The 17360-nt window shown below is 35.3% G+C and overlaps 1 protein-coding gene and 1 long non-coding RNA gene across 17 annotated transcripts in view; one reads left to right on the top strand and one right to left on the bottom strand.

The window, feature by feature from the left end:
- MRTFB (myocardin related transcription factor B) overlaps window positions 1-17360 on the top strand; it is a 396134-nt gene that overhangs the window by 215204 nt on the left and 163570 nt on the right. The window lies entirely within an intron of this gene.
- Window positions 1-17360, bottom strand: part of LOC103093111 (uncharacterized) — a 177743-nt gene that overhangs the window by 24549 nt on the left and 135834 nt on the right. The gene's annotated exons all lie outside the window — the stretch shown is intronic.

Below are 17360 nucleotides of genomic sequence, written 5' to 3'. Positions count from 1 at the left end.
ACAAAACCTATTACAAATGTTTAGTCATGCAAGACAAATTTCCACATTAGCTTTATATGTTCTCCCTCAAAAAAAAGAGAAAAAACAAATGTCATTCTGCTTTCTGAGTCTATTTGCTTTCTGACAGTAGACAGCATGTTTCATTACGAGTCTTTTGGAATTGTAAATATGCACTTCTTAGAGTATTAGACACAGATGATGATCCAGAAAAAGATGCCATTTAGAAGACAACAAGAAAGAAAGCTTTGTCATGCTTGTTCTTCCCTCCATGTGTAGTGCCTTCTACATAAGAAGACATTCACCTAATCTAATGGCCTTGTTCAAGTTCTACCTTTTCTGGAAAAGCCTTTAGAGATAGCAAATCTGTATTACAAATTTTTCTAATGTTTTCTATACCTCTCATGTTCTTATCCTGAGAGTAAGGGCTATAATTTATTCTATTTTTGCAAAATCTTCCCTTCTCCATCCCTGGCCCCAGTACCTAGCAGACATGATAGGGTGTTCAGTAATATCTATTAATTGAGTGGTCTTTTTGTTTATAATTTTAAAAGAAAATATCTTAGTGATAATTGAAAATTTTGAGACAATAATTGCATGTGGTATTTTTGAAAAGTAATCAAGAGTATAATATATCTTTTTATTGTTATTTTTTAATGTATGGAACACCATTTCCAACCAAAATGATGCACTAGAACATTTATCTATCAAGGTCCTTTTAAAAGAAAAAATTTAAGTATAATTTTACTTTGTCACTTCAAGTTTAAAGTTATTGGTGTCCTCATTGCTGAAAGAGAAATGATAGATATTTGGTTGAACTTCTTAGACCTTGCCTTTTGAGCTTTTGAAATCCTAATAGCTAAGAATGTGCTTTATAGATTTTTAGTATATATAGTATATACATTCATACGCCTTCCTACCTGGTTTTATTGCATATTAGAACACCAGTGATACTTAGTAAATATTTGCTAACTGATGCTTGGTTTTATATTCTCCATGATGGGGAAATGGAATTTGAGATCAGATGTGGTTATAATATTGTTTGGTTGTTGTCCTTCATACTCAAAGAGGGCCAAAATGACATCTTTCCTAGAGTCATCATAGTCCAGTTGCAAGACAAAAAACAAGGCTAGTGATAACTCAGATACAATGACCTTAGCATCATTTATTTCTGACGAAGCTCTAAAGCTCTCCATAACGCCTACTTCAGTTGCCTTCATGGCCATTGGAACAAATTGTTCTCATCTGCTCCTTCTGTTAGGGGAAGTCCTCGCTTGCCTGGGGTAGATGCCCCAGTGACTCACTAATAGGTATGAGTCAGCCTGTCAGTTGCCCTCAGCCTGGTTTAGCTCTCCTGATGAGATGGTTTATTGGGGTATGGACACTATGCATGCATCAACTTCTTGGAGCCACAAGTTAGAGCTGGGTAGCAGGTGGACACCAAAGGAAGAAAACAGCCCTGTAGAGGACTTGGCAAAGCCCTCGTACATCCTGTACACACCTAATTATATTAATAACATCATTGCAAAATGATTTTGGACAGTTTCATGTAGGCTGTGCTGATATTTAATCAAATCAAATCAACATGCAGCAATTAAGCACCTATTATGTACTAAGCAATATCTTAAGAACTAGGAATACCAAGAATGACAAAAATAGTTCCTGCCACCAAACAGGATGAAAGGATAACAAAAAAGAATTATTAAAAGCAAGATGTATAGAAGATAAAAGGAAGATTATCAGAAAGAAGATACAAACATTAAGGAGGAAAGGTAAAGTCTCCTTGCATTCTTCATTCTTTCCCTGCTTTGTTTCACAGGAAAATTCATAAACCAGGGAGGAAAAAACAAACATGTAAACATTTTAGTACACTCTTTATTTTTCTGGACTTGTGGATCTTTTAGGTATATGGAACTTTTAGTGAAACTCTACCTTTACAGATTGTTGTATAATATTGCCTGGGATAGTGGCTTAAGTGGCTTGTTAGGGTCAAATAGCCTATATGTGTGGGAAATAGGACTTGAATAAAGTTCTTCTAATTCCAAGGCTAGACCTTTATCCACTATGTTAAGTTATCTTTTTAATTAGAGAAAAAAAATTAGAATGAAGTATTACCATTTATTCTTTGGGAGAGAGAGAGGAAAAGATGGATAGAAGCCCAAAGACCTGACTAAATGATAAAAGATTCTTTTTCTGGTTAAGATTTCCATTCATTCACATGTAAAACTCAGTGGAATTGTGTGTCGGCTACAGGAAGGGGTTGGGGGGAAAGAACATGAATCTTGTAACCATGTAAAAATATTCTAAATTAATTAAATAAAAATTTCCAAATTAAAAAAAAAACAACAAAAAACGATTTCCTTTCATTCCAGTTTCTGGTCTAAGCTTTTAATAGCTGTTTCTGGGGAAAAGGACAAGTTTCTATTGGTTTGAGGGACTAGGGTTGCAAAAGAATCATAAAGTCCCAAAGCTGAACCTATAGAAAGCTTTGTAGTTATGACTAATTTGATTAGAGACCATCTAATTATTCTGGCTTACATGGATATCTGGTGAAGGGAGCGTCATAGGAATGATAAACTTAAAGATACAAGTATGAACAGATAATATCAATTAAAAATTGATTAGACATGAAATAAGATAGTTGTGATATTCTAAGTCAATAGATTTATTCTAGTTAGAAAATTGTTAATATGCAAATTTTTAGGAACATATTTTTTTGTAAAGTTCTTTTATTTTACCAATTACATATAATAACAAATTTCCACATAAATTTTCCAAAGTTATATGAACCAAATTGTTCTTTCCCCCTTTTTATGATCTTTTTCATAGTCAGACCCAGTATTGGTATTACAGGATCAAAGGGTATGCATTTTTATAGCCCTTTGGGCATAGAGGAACATAGTTTCATAGTATGAAAATAATTCTGGATTTTTAGTTGGAAGTCCTTGATTAGAATCCTTGTTTTTACTATTTACTATCTGTGTGATTTGGGACAATATCTCAGAACTTCTCTTTTCTCATCTTTAAAATGAAGAGAATTTGACTAGATAGTCTCTACAATTTCTCTTCCCTCCCTCCCTCTCTCTCTCTTCCTTCTTTCCTTCAGACTAGAGTCATATCTATTCCTAGATAGATAAGTGGTAAGGGCTAGGCAATTAGGGTTAAGTGACTTGCCAAAGGTCACATAGCTAGGGAATGTCTGAGGCCAGATTTGATTTCAGAGCCTCTTGTCACCAGGCCTACCCATCTAGCAGCACTTGGCCACCTAGCTGCCCATGCAATCCCTTTGAACTCTAAATCTTTGAATGTATTATCTCTAATGCAGGAATGTAGAAGACTGTATATTCTTTGTACTTACCATGACCTCCATTCCCCCCACTCCCAGTTCGCTCCTAGGCTATGATTCTTGTGTTCCTCCCTTTTTAATGTTGACCCTTTAGTATCCTAGTGTAACTCTACTTGACTTCTTTCAAATTCCTTTTCCCCTTTGTCCTATTGAAGGTTTTGTCCTGCCAAATTCCAACCTTGGATTATTCCCACCATCTGCTGCCTTTGGTCCTACTCATGTTCTATTGAAAGAAGCTAGAGAAATTACAAAATGGTACTGGGCCCACTACAAAATTATGTTAAATAATCTCAACTAGGCCTTCATTATGATAAGGTAGTTCTTTTATACTTCTGTAATATTTCCAGAATCTCATTCATTACATAGGCTTTTCCAACTTTTCCATTATTCTTCAAGCCTCTATAACCTTTCTTAGTTAAGAAGTTTGTCTTATGTTTCACTAAAAAAAATTGAGGCCATTCATTGAGAGCTCCCTCTCTATGAATAACATGGAAATAGGTTTTGAACAATGATACATATATAACCCAGTGGAATTGCTTGTCAGCTCCAGGAGGAGGGAGAGAATTATAAATCATGTAACCATGGGAAAATATTCTAATTTTTTTTTAAAAAAGAAAAGAAATAAGAGAGCTCCCTTTCCTCTCTCCCTCCTTGTTTCATATCACTCAGTGATTCTGTCTACTATCTTCTCCCACCCCTATCTACATTAAGAGGTGAATCCTTCTCCTTATCAAGGCAAAACTCTCCTATCTTCTTTAGAAGTTTGACCCCTTCAGCATCTCTACACTCTCACTAATCTTCCTTCTCTCCCTGTCTTCTTACTGCTTCTCTGCTGCCATTGGCATACCCATGTCTAAGTGTATCATCACAAAAAAATAAGTTTGGTCTGTCTATCCCTGCTTGCTGTCCTATATTTCTCTCCCATTTTATGACTAATCTTTTTTTAGAAGGTTGTCTACAGTCTGTGCTTCTAGTTACTTTCCTCTCATTCTCTTAACTCTCTGCAGTCTAGATTATGACTTTATTATTCAACTGAAACTGGTCTCCAACATTACCACTAATTTCTTAATTGTCAGATTAAATGGCATTTTCTCCATCTTCATCTTCTTGGTCTCCCTGTATCCTCCTACTCTGTTGACCAAATGAAATATTTGTAAAGTGCTCAGCACAATGCCTGGCATATGGTATGAGTTTAATGTTTCTTTACTTCTCCTTATCCCTTTCCCTTCCCCTTCCCCTGATCACCTTCTTCTTGATATGCTTAACTAGTCTTATGGTTAGTCTCTGTATCTCAAGACTCTTACCCATTCCATCTATCATTCATCTTTAAAATTTATTTTCTTAAAGCATAGGAATATCATTCTCCATTACCCCCCCCACTTCCTTTTACCTTCAAAATCAAATATAAAATGCTGTTTAACTTTTAAAGCCCTTCTTAACCTAACTTCCTGTTTTCCCAATCTTAAATTTCACTCTTCTCCATGTATTCTGAAATTCAGTGACAATGTGACAATGGCCTCCTTACTCTTTCTCACACAGAATATTATTTCCTGATTGAGCATTTTCACTGATTCTTCCCCATGCTTGGAATGCTCTCAGTCTTCCTTTCTACCTCCTGACTTCCTTGGGGTCTCAGCTAAAGTCCTATCTTTGCAAGAAGCTTTTCTCAATACATAGTTATTTGTATGTTGTCTCCCCCATTAGACTGTCAGATCTTTGAGAAAAAGGAATATTTTATGCTTTTCTATGTATCTCTACCACTTAGCCCAATTCCTGGTATATTGTACATAGTAGTACTTCATAATACCCCCAACTTGAAATCTGTATCTACATTTTTTTCTGGGTTTTATTTTTACAATCTGGTCAGTAGAAAATATACAAATGTTTGAGTTTATTTCTTAAGCATGAAAGCTTGAGTTCAAATTCTACTTCTGATATGGTATATAGCCTTAGGAAAGTAATTTAACTTTTCAGTCCTTGATGCTCTAGAAGTTGCAGAGAATCTACTGATCTACATTGTTTCAACAGTTCCTCACTAGAAACACTACTGATGAAATCACAGAACCTTTCAAAACTCAAAAGGGGCAGCTGGGTAGCTCAGTGGATTGAGAGTCAGGCCTAGAGATGGGAGGTCCTAGGTTCAAATCTGACCTCAGACACTTCCCAGCTGGGAGACCCTGGGCAAATCACTTGACCCCCTTTGCCTAGTCCTTACCACTCTTCTGCCTTGGAGCCAATACACAGTATTGATTCCAAGACAGAAGGTAAGGGTTTATCAAAACAAAACAAAACAAAAATTGTTTTGAATTCATGTACTAAGGATAAAAAATGAGTTCTGAAAAGAAAATTGATTCTATGATGAATCCTGTTACTTGAGTTTTTAAGCTAATTCATAGTTGATAGTTAATGGTTCTTACATTTTAAACTGCAAAAAGATTAACTGTGCCATCAATGTTAACATGAAGGTGTGATTTGGCATTGTGAATGTACATTTGGGGCTTTGTTATAGAAAAAGTGTTTTTTGTTTTGTTTTTTTACTTTAAAATACTGTTTTATACTTGTAACCTTTCTCTGAGCATTATTTTACATGGAACATGTTCCTCTTCAATTAAAACCATATGTTTCCATTTCTTACCAATTATTCAAATTAAGAATAATAGAGTAATGTCTTTGAAGGAGGAAATTATCCTAATATTTGCTTTAGATGCAAAATAGCAGGCAACAACTTCTTAACTCTACATGTCAATCTCATATCTTCTAAATTAAAATTACATAGGTTGCATATAGCTTTCTAGAGACCCACTTATTGCATCAGTTAAATAGTGTCACAGTTAAAAAACTTGAACAGTCTTGTCTCCTTTGTTTAAAATTATTTTATTATTCGATTTCATTACTGTTAGCTATGTGAGCATAATGCTTTCTCACCTAATTATCCCTAGTGGTTGAAAATATGTAGCTGACAGAAATTTGATTTATTTGGAATTGCCACCCCAACCAAAAATCCTTTTGGGGAGACCTTCAATTCTATATCAGTTCAAATATAAATTTTCCACTGCTCCCTTCCAATGACTATAACTGTCATTTTCCACTAAGATTTGACATAATGAATTTATTTATTTTCTTTTGCAATAAAATCAATACCATCACTATTTGGTGGGAAATAAGGTATTTTATGCTTTAACTTAAAGTGTATATTGTACTTTATATTGTATCAACAAAGCCTACCCTATATAACATCTTTCTAGGCTGCAGAATTATTAATAAATTATGAATACATGACAAAGATTTTCAGCCAGTCACATGAGACATAAATTAGATTAAACAAGGTAATGGAGAGAAAATTCTTTAGAAGTATTATATCACTTTCTCATCTATGTTATTTGTTATCATATAAACATTATTTATAATGAATTAACCCTTATGGAAATAACCCTCTCTTGTATTGTACTACTTAAATAAAATAATGTCATTAGGTAGGGAATGATAGTAAAAACCTTGAGTAATGGTATCATTCACATTAACATAAAGTTTATATTTTTATGGCAGTGCATTTCTTAAAAAGATTATTTAAATGTTTGATATCAGTAAAGTTACTATAATTTCATTCTGTATGTCTTTGGTTTCTGTGTTATAGGTTGTGACCTGCATAGATGGAGGGAATTCTCTACTTGATGAGATCATAGATCCATTTGAATATTTGGGCATGGGTCTTTATTTTTTTAAGTTTTCCAGGCAATTGTGCTAAGCATTGAATGTGTTTCTAAGAATTAAATATCAAGCTGTTGAGTTATATTTGCATATCTACTATGTCATTTTCATTTGTTTTATTAGATAATTAATTTACATTCATGGTTAGGGCTGTTACGCTTATATTTTTCTTTATTTATTTCTTTTGTTTTGATTTTTATTCTCTTCCTCTTTTATGTCAGCACCTTGCTTATTTGGTTAATTTGCTCACACTATCTGGATTTTGGTCTGTTTCCACAGGAACTCTTAATTCCCATCACCACCATTATTCCCAGCTCTCTGGACACACACACACACACACACACACACACACACACACACACACACACACACACACACACACAAATTCTTTTTTCATGATTTTCCTGAACCCAGAAGTGGTATTTTTAGGATCTTAGGAGAAAAATGAAGTGTGAGATGAAGAAGAATATATGGGAAGGGGCAAGGGGAAAATAAAAATTAGGGGAAATTATCTCACATGATCAGGGTGTGCCAGTAGTCATGTATACAATAAAGAGGAGGGCAGAACAGGCTGAGTCCAGAGTACTAACAATGAAGTATGCTATCACTATATTTCAGCCACATCTGGAATATTGTATTCATTTTTAGGTTTCTCATTTTAGGAAAGATAGCAAAATGCTTGTGTTAACCCACAAGAATTTGACTAGGATTATGAGGGCCTAAAATAATGTGATGTAAAGATTAAAAATAATATTCAATACTCCAAGTATTATTTTAATACTTTTTATTAAAATCCACTTAGAGCAGAGAGAAATTAAAAACAAAGAGAATATTTTTAAAATCAGAGAAAGGCCAAAACCCACTCCCTCCTCCATGCTGATACCAGCCAGAGAGACCCCATGAATGGAAACAGAAACTCAAAACATCAATCTACTTCAGGAGATGCGCAAACAGGAAAAGGAAAAGGGGATTGTTGGAAATGTAGTCTCTAGGGTTCAAGATTATAAATCAATACAACTCCCCTGTGATCCTTTGGGTGACCAGTCTCCCCATGGATCATGAAAACATAACTAATTTATAACTTGAACTAGAGGTATATACAAATATTACAGTTTTTAAATGGAAATTATAATAATTTGGGGATAAGAAGAAAATAAAAGGGAAAAGGAACAAAACCAGTAATAGGTGCATTGACAACAACCCAATTAGGGGGCAGTCCACTTTGGCATAAGAGTATACATTAAAAACAAAAGCATTCTACTCTCCCAAAGTTCAAATTTGCCATAGCTCAAAGTTCAATCTGGATCTTCTTGTGCAGCATGTGGTCTCTGCAGGAAACTGCACGGTGCTTTCTAGATTCTGGGAGGTTGTCTCTTGTTCTAAATTAGGCTCAAATTCAAGTCAAAGTTCATAACAATAGCCCCCTTGAGGAAAATAATAATAATACATTCCCCCCTGAGGAGGATACAAGGATCCATGTAGGAGTTACACAGGGATACCTGGTTGAGTCATAAGGCATATGAATTAAGTATCAAAAAATATCAAGGAAGTCAAAGAAATTTTAAAAAATAACCTCTGAGTCAGATAAAAATATAAAAATAAAACTTGAAAAAAAATTCTGGGAAGAAGGAAAAAAGAAAAATAAATGAAAAAATATCACAACTCACAACAGGTTCTTGTAGTGATCCATGTCCTATGAATGTACAACAACCATCAGTCATTAACCCAATTTAGTAGTCTGGACTACAGTAAGTTACCACATCATAAGAGAAAATAGAAAAGGAGACTAGATCTAGAGACAAATGGGAAATAGAATTCCCCGATTCAATCCTTTTCTTCACTTTTTCTGGATAATGGAGCCAGAACAATCGATGTTCTATGCTTGATATAAAGTGTGGTACAAGGAAGTCCTGCATTTAACACATGTTAAATTGCAGCAACTTCAATTCCCACACATGATCAAGTCATTTTGATTTCTTTGCAAAATGTCATCAATCTCCTTAGGATTGGTTTAGTTTCTTTTACCTTTTTGTGCTCGTTTGGCAACTTGCAGGACAAGTTATGTGCTCCATTGTGGTCCATTTCTCCTTGGATTTGACATAGTCATTGAACAAAAGTCTCATAATATTTAAATAACTAGTTGCAGGTTGCCATAGTCCAAAGCCTTTTTTAGAATGCTTTTTATATGTTAGGTAAACAGATATCTTAGCATATTCTATTGCAAAAAGTAAAAATAGTTAAACAACATCATCCTTTTCAATACTAGTGACATGTGTTTCAAAAGCATAAAATGAGAAATGAAGGAAAAAATCAATACTGTATGACACATGTAGGAAGAAAGCAAAATGTTAAAATTTGTATTTTTAATTGATTTATTTTTTTAATTATTATAAGGTATGGGGTAGAGTAACGTGAGGGTATTTAGCTTATTTTATTTTATTATTTAATTAGATTTTTATTCATAAAAAAGAAGGGGAATTTTTAAACAACCACTAAGGCTAAGCAGGAAAAGGGGGGCAGGGAGAAAAGAGGGAAGAAAAGAGAAAAAAGACTGGGGGGGGGGGTGGGAAGCAGTGCTCACACCTCTAGTGTCCAAAAGGCAGTACAACTGGGAGGGGTTAGGGGCGTGGTTAGGGGTGGGTTTCAGGATCAGGGGTGTGGTTAGGGACTGACAGAAACCAAAATGGAGGCTATGACTACAAAATTGGGCAGGGTCTGAGAGAGACAGAATAAGGCAGTTTTGGTAAACAAGGAGGGGACTGGGGTTTTTGAAAGAGGACCAAGATTCCCTCTGCCAAGGCAAAAAGCCTGGCAGAGGCTAATGGGCAACCAGGTGTCCAGCAGGGAAAGTGGGCATCCCTTTAGTGCTGGGCCAAGGAAAAGGGAAACTTTTACTCACCGGCTAGAACAGGAGAAGATTGGCAGAAGCTGCATAAAACTCTGAGATGTGGCAACTTCAAGAGTGAGCTAAGCCAGAAATGACTAAATTTCAGCAGTTACAGGAGGCAGTAGCAGCACTGGGGTGGGCCCAGGGTGCCATGGCTGAGGTAGCAGTTCAAAGCAGTGGGGGAGGAGTAGGCCTGCCGCTTAGCCAGGGATTGGCCAAGTTGCGGGCAGGAATGGCCAATCGGGCTGTTCTCTAGGCTGTGGGCAGGGAGGGGCTTCTCCACGAAGTCCCCCAAATTAAGGCAGCTAGGCAAGTAGGAGAGTGACCAACAGGCCAGGGTGGAAATACTCATAGCTGTTGGAGGCTCAGAAGGTGGATGGAGAGTTAGAGGAAAGAGCCACAGCTGGGCAGCTGGAGTCCGGTTTTGAAAACTCCCAGCAGATAAACAGCTTTTGTTTGCAAACCAGTAGCAGTTTTAAACCACAGGGTTTAGGCAAACTGATGTTTTAATGCCAATTGCTAACAGTTGCTGGAAGCAGCTGTGCTCTGGTAGTGCAGCGAGGGCATAAACTGCTAGCTTAAAAAAAAAAAAAGCTCTGAATTCTAAAGTCTCTTCTAGAGTTGCCAAAAATGTAATGATTAAAATTAATATTCAATAATCCAAGTATTATTTTAATACTCTTTATTAAAATCCACTTAGAGCAGAAAGAAATTAAAAACAACTAGAGAAATTAAAAAAAAAACAGAGAAAGGCCAAAACCCGCCCCCTATTCCACATTGATACCAGCTTGAGAGACCTCATGGGTGGAAACAGAAACTCAAAATCTCAATCCACATAAGGAGATGCGCAAACAGGAAAAGGAAAAGGGGATTGTGGGAAATGTAGTCTCTAGGGTGTTTTAGAATGCAGGTTTGAGTCCCAGTTCAGTGACTTTGATTACTTTTCTACCTTTGTGCAACTCTCTTCACCTCTCAGGGACCCAGTTTTGCCACTTGTGATGTAGGTTGAACTACATAATCCTACAATCTTTTTCCAGCTATAAATCCTATGATCCTGCTATGACAAACAAAGTTAAATTTAAAGAGTCTTCCTTAAACTGGGAAGGGCCTTCTACAAGTGGGAAGATGTCAGCCCAGGCACTCACATGCAATACCATGGTGTCTGTGATCTCCTTGCTGGCAGGAGATCATGTGATAGTGAGTAGAATCAAAGAGGCATTAAGTGATAAGCCTTTTTCAAGTAATACCATTGATTTAGAACTGTAAGGGATCTCGAAGGCCATGGAGTTCAATCTCCTTATTTTACAGATAAAGAATGTAAGGGTCGGAGAGATTAACTCATCTATGATAGCACAGCTAGTAAATGTTTGATGCAGGATTGGGACTTGGTTCTTCCTGATTTCTAGTCCAGTGCTTTCTCCACTATTCTCACTTTTATGCTTAAAATAATGGCAGTAGTGAGTTGATTTTGGTTCCAGATCCAGAAAACAGGAATAGCAGAGTTACATATATTATAGGATAATGAATAGCAATAACGTGGCCAATATAGATTGTGCAGCATAGAGTTGGATTAATCACATTATCTACTCATACTTAAAGACACTGATGCCATAGAGTAGGAATTCCAGTGAAAGGGGCTCCTTCACTCAGGTTCATTTGCAAGATGGGTAATAACGTTTAATGGTCTTCTAGGTGCAGCCATCAGTAGGACAGATAGGAAAAAGATAATAGGAGTTGCTAGATATTGTAGGCCCATGTACTCACCAATCAGATAGTAGAGGCTCAGTGACTAGACCTTTCACATTTCTGTCGAAGTTAACAAAACACTTAAAATTTTTTTAGTTTACCCCTATCCAATCCATTTCTATATCTTGCTGATTTCTACTTCCATGATATTTATTTATTTATTTATTTATTTATTTTATTTAGTCAATTTAGAACATTATTCCTTAGTTACAAGAATCATATTCTATCCCTCCCTCCCCTAACCCCATCCTCCCTGTAATCCACATGCAATTCCACTGGGTATTACATGTGTCCTTGATCAGAACCTATTTCCATGTTCTTGATGTTAGCACTAGGATGTTCATTTAGAATCTACATCTCCAACGATATCCCCCTCGACCCATGTAGTCAAGCAGTTGTTTTTCTTTGGTGTTTCTGCTCCCACAGTTTTTCTTCTGGAGGTGGATAGTGTTCTTTCTCATAGATCCCTTCAAGTAGTTCAGGATTGTGCCACAGTGTATCTGTCTCTATGTACAATGTTCTCCTGGTTGTGATCCTTTCACTCTGCATCAATTCCTGGAGGTCATTCCAATTTACATAGAATTCCTCCAATTTATTATTCCTTTGAGCACAATAGTATTCCATCACCAACATATACCACAGTTTGTTCAGCCATTCCCCAATTGAAGGGCATCCCCTCATTTTCCAATTTTTTACCACCACAAAGAGTGCAACAATGAATATTGTTGTACAAGTCTTTTCCCTTATTATCTCTTTGGAGTACAAACCCAGCAGTGCTATGGCTGGATCAAAGGGCAGACAATCTTTTAGTGCCCTTTGGGCATAGTTCCAGATAGCCCTCCAGAATGGTTGGATCAATTCCCAACTCTACCAGCAATGCATTAATGTCCCAACCTTACCACATCCCCTCCAAGCATTTGTTACTTTCCGTTGCTATCATCTTAGCCAATCTGCTCGGTATGAGGTGGTACCTCAAGAGTTGTTTTAATTTGCATTTCTCTAATTATTAGAGATTTAGAACACTTTTTCATGTGCTTAATAATAGTTTTGATTTCTTTAACTGAAAATTGCCTATTCATGTCCCTTATCCATTTATCAATTGAAGTATGGCTTGATTTTTTATGCAATTGATTTAGATCTTAATAAATTTCAGTAATTAGACTTTGTCAGAGGTTTTTGTTATGAAGATTTTTCCCCATTTGTTGCTTCCCTTCTAATTTTGGTTACATTAGTTTTGTTTTTACAAAAACTTTTTAATTTGATGTAATCAAAATTATTTATTTTACATTTTGTAATTTTTTTCTAAGTCTTGCTTGGTTCTAAAATCTTTCCTTTCCCAAATATCTGACATGTATACTATTCTGTGTTCACTTAATTTACTTATAGTTTTTTTCTTTATGTTCAAATCATTCACCCATTCTGAGTTTATCTTGGTGTAGGGTGTGAGATGTTGATCCATACCTAATCTCTCCCATACTGTCTTCTAATTTTCCCAGCAGTTTTTATCAAATAGTGGATTTTGGTCCCCAAAGCTGGGATCATTGGGCTTATCATAGACTGTCTTGCTGAGGTCACATACTCCAAAAGTCTATTCCACTGATCCTCCTTTCTGTCTCTTAGCCAGTACCATATTGTTTTGATGACCACTGTTTATAGTATAGTTTAAGATCTAGTACTGCTAGGCCACTTTGCTTCACATTGTTTTCATTATTTCCCTGGATATCTTTCATCTTTTGTTCTTCCAAATGAACTTTGTTATGGTTTTTTTATAATTCAGTAAAAAAAAGTTTTTTGGTAGTTTAATGGGTACTAAATAAGTAAATAAGTTTGGGTAGGATGGTCATTTTTATTATGTTAGCTCTTCCTACCCATGAGAAGTTCATGTTTTTCTAATTATTTAGATCTAGTTTTGATTGTGTGGAAAGTGTTTTGTAGTTGTGTTCATATAGTTCCTGTGTTTGTCTCGGCAGATAGATTCCCAAGTACTTTATATCATCTAGGGTAATTTTAAATTGAATTTCTCTTTCTAATTCTTGCTGCTGAGATGTGTTGGAGATATATAGAAATGCTGATGACTTACATGGGCTTATTTTGTATCCTGCAATTTTGCTAAAGTTGTTGATTATTTCCACTAGCTTTTTAGTTGATTCTCTAGGATTTTTTAAGTAGACCATCATATCATCTGCTTGGTCTCCTCATTGCCAATTTTAATACCTTCAATTTCTTTTTCTTCTCTAATTGCTACTGCTAGTGTTTCTAGTACAATGTTAAAGAACAGAGGTGATAATGGGCATCCTTGTTTCACTCCTGATCTTGTTGGGAATGCATCTAGTTTATCCCCTTTGCAGATGATATTTGCTGATGGTTTTAGATAAATACTGTTTATTATTTTTACGAAAGAACCTTCTATTCCTATACTTTCTTGTGTTTTCAATAGAAATGAGTGTTGCATTTTGTCAAAGGCTTTTTCTGCATCTATTGAGATAATCATGTGATTTTTGTTGGTTTGTTTGTTGATATGGTCAATTATGTGGATGGTTTTCCTAATATTGAACCATCCTTGCATTTCTGGTATAAATCCTACTGCATTATAATGAATAACCCTCATGATGACTTTCTGGAGTCTTTTTGCTAGTATCCTAATTAAGATTTTTGCATCTGTATTCATTAAGGAGATTGGTCTATATGGTTCTATAGTTTTCTTTCTCTATTTCTGACCTGCCTGGCTTTGGAATCAGTACCATATTGTGTCATAAAAGGAATTTGGTAGAACTCCCTCTTTGCTTATTATGTCAAATAGTTTGTATAATATTGGGATTATTTGTTCTTTGAATGTTTGATAGAATTCACTTGTGAATCCATCAGGCCCTAGTGATTTTTTCTTAGGGAACTCCCTAACTTTGATGACTGGTTCAATTTCTTTTTCTGATATGGGATTATTTAAGAATTCTATTTCTTCTATTAATCTAGGCAATTTATATTTTTGTAAATATTCATCCATGTCACCTAACTTGCCATATTTGTTGCCATGTAATTGGACAAAATAGTATTTAATGATTGCTTTAATTTCCTCTTCATTGGAGGTGAGGTCTCCCTTTTCATCTATGATACTGTTAATTTGGTTTTCTTCTTTCCTTTTTTTTACTAGATTGTCTAGTACTTTGTCTATTTTGTTTGTTTTCAAAATACAAGCTTCTAGTCTTACTCATCAGTTCAGTAGTTCTTTCACTTTTGTTTTCATTAATTTCTCCCTTAATTTTTAGGATCTCTAATTTAGTTTTCATCTGGGGATTTTTGATTTGTTCCCTTTCAAGTTATTTTATTTGCATGTCCAATTCATTGATCTCTGCCATCCCTAATTTGTTCATATCGGAAATCAAGGATATGAATTTCCCCCTGAGTACTGCTTTGGCTGCATCTCTTAGATTTTGAAAAGATGTCTTATCATTTATTTTCTTCAATGAAATTACTGATTGTTTCTATGATTTGTTGTCTAATCAGTTTTGCAGAATCATATTTTTTAATTTCCAATTAATTTTTTATTTGCCTCTCCATGTACCCTTATTGATTATTATTTTTATTGTATTATGTTCTCAAAAGGTTGCATTTATTATTTCTGCTTTTCTGCATTTGTTTGCTATGTTTTTATGCTGTAGTATAAGGTCAGCCTTTGTGAATGGTACCATGTGCTGCTGAAAAGGTATATTCCTTTTTGTCCCTATTTATTTTTCCTTTTATATGTCTATTAACTCTAATTTTTCTAAGATTTCATTCACATCTTTTACCTCTTATTTATTTTTTGATTTGATTTATCTAAATTTGGTAGTGGTAAGTTCAGGTCTCCTATTTCCTCCTTCATCTCCACTAGTTTCTCCTTTAGAAATTTGGATGCTATACTATTTGGTGCATCCATGTTGATTAATAATATTTCCTCATTGTCTATACTGCCTTTTATCAGGATGTAATTACCTTCCCTATCCCTTTTAATCAGATCTATTTTTACTTTGGCTTTGTCAGGTATCATGATCTCAACTCTTGCCTTCTTTCTTTTAGTTGAGGCCCAATAGGTTTTGCTCTAACCTTTCATTCTAACCTTGTGCGTGTCTACCCGCCTCAAGTATGTTTCTTGCAGACAACATATGGTAGGATTTTGATTTCTAATCCACTCTCCTATTTGTTTTCTTTTTATGGGTGAGTTTATCCAATTCATGTTCAAAGTTATGATTGCCACTTGTATATTCCCCAGAATTTTGATATCCTCTCCTATTTCTGTCCTTTCTTCTTTTACTATATCCTTTTAAACCTGTGATTTGCTTTTAATCAATCCCTCTAATCCCCGCCCTTAATAAGCTTCCCTTTCTGCCCCCTGCCTTTTTGTTCCCTTCTTATTTTTTTCAGGGTCTGTTATGTTCCCTCCCCCCCCTCTCTTTCCCTTCCTTTTTGTATTCCCTTCTCCCCTACCCCCCTTAGTTTTCCTTTCTTACTTTCCCTGTAGGGTAAGATAGAATTCAGTATCTCAATGGATCTAGATGCTCTTCCCTCTCAGAATTGATTTCACTAAGAGTAAGGTTTAAGTATTACATATTAGCACTCTCTTCCTCTCCTTCTTTTAAGAGTATTCTTCCCCTCCGCTTCCCATATGTATCTTTGTGTGATAAAGATTATCCTATTTATTTTATTTCTTCAAGTATTTCTTGGTGCCATCTTCAATTCCTCCCTTCCTTTTCCTTTTTTTTTTGCATATCATCCTATAGCACTTATTACCCCTATCTCTTCCTATAAATGATTCCTCTAATGCTATAATAGTGAATACAATTTTTGAGACTTAAAAATAACATTTTCCCCATTTACTAATATAAATAATTTGATCTTATTGGAGCCCTTAAAAGAAGAAAGTTTGAATAAAAAACATTTTCCCCCTTTCCCTTTCTTTCTTATTTACCTTTTCATGTTTCTCTTGATCTTTGTGTTTGGATATCAAACTTTTCACTTCGTTCTTGCCTTTTCTTTACAAATACTTGGAAATCTTCTATTTTGTTGAATGCCCATACTTTCCACTGGAATTATATAGTCAGTTTTGATGGATAGGTTATCCTTTGTTGAAGACCCAATTCTCTTGCCTTTATGAATATCATATTCCAAGCCTTGAGGTCCTTTAATGTGGAAGCTGCCAGATCGTGTGTAAACCTGATTGGTGCTCCTTGATATCTGAATTCTCTCTTTTGGTCTTCTTGTAAAATTTTCTCCTTAACTTGGAAGCTCTGGAATTTGGCAATTACATTCCTGGGAGTTGTCTTTTGAGGATTTAGTGTAGAGGGGTGTTCTATGAACTCTTTCAATGTCTATTTTGCCCCTTTGTTCAAGAATATCAGGGCAGTTTTCTTGGATAATTTCTTGTAGTATGATGTCAAGATTTTTGTTTATTTCTGGGTTTTTAGGTAGACCAATGATTCTCAAATTGTCTCTTTGTACTCTGTTTTCTTGATCCATCATCTTTTCAATGAGATATTTTATATTTTCTTCTTTTTTCAGTCTTTTGACTTTGCTTTATTCATTCTTACTGTTTTGCAAGGTCATTCACTTCCAATTCCCTAATTCTGGTCTTTAAGTACTGTTTGTTTTTTTTCTTTTCAGTTTGGTCTATCTTGCTTTTCATGGCTTCCAGCTGTTTCTCCA

The sequence above is a fragment of the Monodelphis domestica genome, chromosome 7 (genome assembly GCF_027887165.1).
Source record: "Monodelphis domestica isolate mMonDom1 chromosome 7, mMonDom1.pri, whole genome shotgun sequence".
NCBI classification, from domain to species: Eukaryota; Metazoa; Chordata; class Mammalia; order Didelphimorphia; family Didelphidae; genus Monodelphis; species Monodelphis domestica.
The sequence above is the reverse complement of the archived record's forward strand: the minus strand, read 5'-3'. Positions and strand labels throughout refer to the sequence as shown.